General features: G+C 49.9%; 1 pseudogene; it reads left to right on the plus strand.

Annotated features, from left to right (window-relative positions):
- Positions 1-1,956: 1,956 nt before the first annotated feature.
- LOC101529332 (protein CMSS1-like) lies at positions 1,957-2,545 on the plus strand (annotated as a pseudogene).
- The last annotated feature ends 2,252 nt before the right edge of the window (positions 2,546-4,797 follow it).

Below are 4,797 nucleotides of genomic sequence, written 5' to 3' on the forward strand. Positions count from 1 at the left end.
AGGGAGCTGGATGGGAAGTGGAACTGCCGGGATTAGAACCAGCGCCCTTATGGGATCCCGGGGCATTCAAGGTGAGGACTTTAGCTGCTAGGCCACGCCGCCGGGCCCCAAATTACCTTTTTTTTAAAACTGGGAAATGAGTTTTTATTGCTTAAAGGCTACTTGGTTTATGGTATTTTGTTCTAACAGCCCAAACCAACTGAGACACATGGAAAATGCCAAAAATTAACACAAGGATGAACCACAACATCCCATTATTAGAAGCATGACAACTCGTGCCGATGAAGCAGCCAGCAGAGTTCGCAGTGGTCGCCTTGGGGACCAGACTCGGACTTGTAGAGGCCTGACAGAACTGCACGACCTTGTAACTCCGAAACTTGTATTTAGACTCAGAATCAGAAGAGGAGGATTTTTCTCAAGAGAGTTAACAAAGTCCGTGTAGTGTTCCTGAAACCTGAGTGACCATGCACACAGCCAGCTCTAAAGAAGATTCTGAAACCATCATAAATGAAAAGGATGTCATTGTCCAGGGAAACCTAGAAGGAGACAAAAGCTGCCCTGGGGAGTGCCGGGATGTCGGGGCACAATCAAGGATGAAAATCTCTCTTGGGGAAACCAAGGAGTGGCGTCCTAACAAGAGGATAGCAGTCCGGGAGATGGGCAACCTCCAAGCGAGGGGGAAGAGAGCACAGTCTTGGAAAAGCAAAGGCTGACCCAGAGCTGGCATCGACCAGTGTGACGGTTACACGTGGGAGCTGGCAATATGGCCACGGCGAGGTCAGTTGAGACCCTGGGGAGCAGGTTCAAGGTGGAAGGGGTGTGTGCACGTCCCTGAAGGGCTAGCAATGCCTAGCACTCCACAGGAACGAGACAGGTGCATGCTGACCCCCGGGCTGCCAGGCAGCCTGTCAGTGGCTTGAGGCTGGGCATGCGAAGGGAGGCTTGCATACTAATTTGTAAGATGGAGGGTGGGCAGGATGTCTTTGTAGGCTGTGGGGAAGGAAGACTTTCACAAAGATTCAAAAACCAGCACAGGGTGTGTGACACAGGAGCTCGAGCACACCTTTTCGTTAAGACAAAAGACAGCAGTGGCTAAACTCCTTGCCTTGCATGCACCAAGATCCTACATAGGCATCTGTTCTAATCCCGGCAATCCCACTAGCCACCCAGCTCCCTGCTTGTGGCCTGGGAAAGCAGTCGAGAATGGCCCAAAGTCTTGAGAACCTGCACCCGCATGGGAGAGCCAGAAGAGGCTCTGGGCTCCTGGCTTTGGATTGGCTCAGCTCCAGCCGTGGCGGTCACTTGGGGAGTGAACCATCGGACAGAAAATCTTCCTCTCTCTCTCTCCTCCTATCTGTATATCCGACTTGGCAATAAAAATAAATCTGGAAAAAAAAAAAAAAGACAGCAGGAAGCAGGTTGCCAGAGAAATGCAGGGGACAGAATGAGGAAGACCCGAGGCCTAGACAGCTCAGAATCCAAGGGACCCTGCTGTGTTTCCCTAAAATCCCTAAACAAGGCAGATCTGTAAATGACAGGGAAATTAGAGACAGGCCATAGAGAAACTTGGTTCCAAAGAGCATGGCCTTCAGGGCAGGCACTCTGATGCAGCACCTTAAACTGCTCCTTGGGATGGCTGCCTTCCATACACAAGTGTCTGGGACCAAGTCCCATCTCCGTTTTTACTTTTAATCCAGCTTCCCACTAATGTACCTGGGAGACAACTGATGATGGTCCAGGGTCTTGGAATACTTGTTCTTATGTGTGGGAGATCCAGCTGGAATTCCTAGTTCCTAACTGCAGTCTGGGTTAGCCCTTGCTTTTAAACGCAGGTGAGAAGTAAACCTGCAAACGGAGGATGTGTGTGTGTGTGTGTGCACGCGCCCCCTTTTTTTCTGTCATTCTACCTTGCAAATATATAAACAAAAACATTTTAAAAATAAAGGGCAGGTGTGGAGGAGGCTCAGCGTGCAGTGTGGCTGCCGGTTGCCGGCTGCTTTTTCCTGGGCCTGGAACTGCGAGAAGGGATGGCAGAGGATCTTGGAGACGAGTGGAGGGAGAACCAGCCGGCAGGAGCAGCCAGCAGTCCAGATGCATCAGATGTTGAAGCAGGTGGAGACAGCTCCAGTCCCTGCTCAGTCGAAGAAAACCAAACAGCCTGAAGAATGTTTCTTAATTCAACCAAAGACAACAAAAGAGGGTGGCACCAAGACTAAGAAGAGGAGAAAGAAGAAAATCACTGATATTCTTGCAAAATCAGAGCGCAAGCCAGGCACACCTGAAGATCTACAGAAGCTGATGGACTATGACAGCAGCAGTCACTGGGGGATTGAGTTAGAAGAACTGAACCTACCAGATTCTTGTTTCCTCAAGGCCAATGATTTGACTCACAGACTTTCATCATACCTAAAAGAAATTTGTCCTAAATGGGTAAAACTTCGGAAAAACCAGTGACAAGAAATCCGTCGTAGTGCTGATCATCTGCAGCTCTGCCATCCGTACCCTGGGGCTCATTAGGTTAGAAGCGTCACCTGGTCTGTCATAAATGTTTTCTGATTAACTAATACATGCCAAGCTGGCATGTTCCATTGTTTCAGAGATATCAATGAACAAAACAGAGCCCCTAGCCTCATGGAATTCATAATCAGCGGAGGGGACAGATAACAAGCACGTACAGATGATCTCTGACTAATAACGACTAATGGACTTGTTTCGTTTTGTTCAGTTTAGGATGATGTAGAAGCAATATGCATTTAGGAGGAGCTATATGTTAAGCCACATGATATATTCAATACGTTATTATGAAACAGGCTTTGTATTGAGTGATTCTGCATAACTGTAGCCCTATGTACAAAGGCACTTCAGAAAATGTGAGAAAATGAAATTAAAAGATACTTTACATTTTCTATGAAAAAAAATAATAATAAAGGGCATGGGCCCAGTGTAGTACTCTAGCAGCTAAAGTCCTCACCTTGCATGCACTAGGATCCCATATGGGAACCAGTTCTAATTCCAGCAGCCTTGCTTCCCATCCAGCTCCCTCCTTGTGGCCTGGGAAAGCAGTCTAGGATGGCCTCAAAGCTTTGGGACCCTCCACCCGCATGGGAGACCCAGAAGAAGCTGCTGACTCCTGGCTTCAGATCGGCTCAGTTCTAGCCACTGTGGCCACTTGGGGCGTGAACCAGCAGACAGAAGATCCTTCTCTCTCTCTCTCCTTTCTCTCTATAAATCTGACTTTCCAATAAAAAGATAAAATAAATCTTTTTTAAACTTTTTATTTATTTTTATTACAAATTCAGATATAAAGAGAGGAGGAGAGACAGACAGGAAGATTTTCCGTCCGATGATTCACTCAAGTGGCTGCAACAGCCAGTGCTGCACCAATCCAAACTGAAGCCAGGAGCTTCTTCCAGGTCTCCCACGCAGGTGCAGGATCCCAAGGCTTTGGGACATCCTTGGCTGCTTTCCCAGGCCACAAGCAGGGAGCTGAATGGGAAGTGGAGCTGCCGGGATTAGAACAGGCACCCATATGGGATCCCTGCGTGTACAAGGCAAGGACTTTAGCTGCTAGGCCACGATGCCGGGCCCAAGATAAAAGAAATCTTAAATAAATAAATAAATGGCTGTGCTTTCACCACCCTGGTGGCAGCCCTAGACTGTATTCCCAACTTTTGACCCCACCCCAGCCCAGCCTTCAGCAGGAGGGGCATTTGGAAAACCAATCAGCAAATGGGAGCTTTCTCTCTGTCACTGGTCTCCCTCTGTTTTCACAGTGGGGAACACAGGTTTCACACATTTCCTGCAGTCCAGGAAATGGGACTAGGAGCTATAGAGGCTGGGGTAGGAGGGAGACAAGGCTGCAAGTGGGGAGTTCAGAGGTCACAGAAGCCACTTGGAAAGACAGGGTAGGACACGGAAAAAAAGACCAGGGAGTGCCGCAGAGTTTGGGAAAGCAACACTCCTGGAAAAATGCCCCTCAGTCCCCCATCTCCCCGACCTGGACAAACGCCCCCACGTCCCTCGCGTCCTCCACTGTCTTCTGGGTTCTCAATGACAAAGACCACTGGCAGACGCTGTGCAGCATAAATAATAACAGCTTTATTATTCCTAGCTCCACTGGGGCGGAGAAACAGAGCAGAAGGCCTCGGCCAGAACAAATGTCCTGCGCTGCCCATGACCGCCCCTCCAGGAGCGCAGCGCCCCCAGAGCACAGCCTCGCCCCCTGGCTGGGCTTCCAGAGTGGAAGAGATGCAGGCTAGGCTCAACTTGCATTAACACACAGACACACCAACCCACCAAACCCTAAAACAGCTGAGACTGAAAGCAGCAGTTCAGATGCAGCTCTGGCCCTGACCACATGCTTCCTGTGGCTTCACTTGCCTGCACTCCCCTTCACTCAAAGAATCCACCCAAAATAACCCCCTTTTGTCATCCAGACTGTGGGACAGGAGTGAGCAATCTCTCTCATGAAGGACCTTACAAGGGGGCCACGCCATCTCCAAGAAGGAGCCACTGGCCCAAGAGAGGCCAGGAGCTGAGAGAGCACACCCCTCTTGGCAACTGGGGCTTTTCAGGAGGAGTAACAGGGACACAACGAGGGTAAGGACCTTTTGTGGGGCTCCTGTTCTTGCCAGGAACTTTCCCGAATGCCACTTCATGACAAAGAAAGCACAGGACAAGAATGCCAGCCAAGAAGGTAGAGATGTACCCGCCTCTGGCCAGGCCTGGTATGCTGAGACTACGTTGCTGTGCACCCCGGGCTGAGGGCTGCTGGCAGCGTGGGTCGTTCTGCCACCG

This window comes from Ochotona princeps, chromosome 12 (genome assembly GCF_030435755.1).
Source record: "Ochotona princeps isolate mOchPri1 chromosome 12, mOchPri1.hap1, whole genome shotgun sequence".
Classification (NCBI taxonomy): Eukaryota; Metazoa; Chordata; class Mammalia; order Lagomorpha; family Ochotonidae; genus Ochotona; species Ochotona princeps.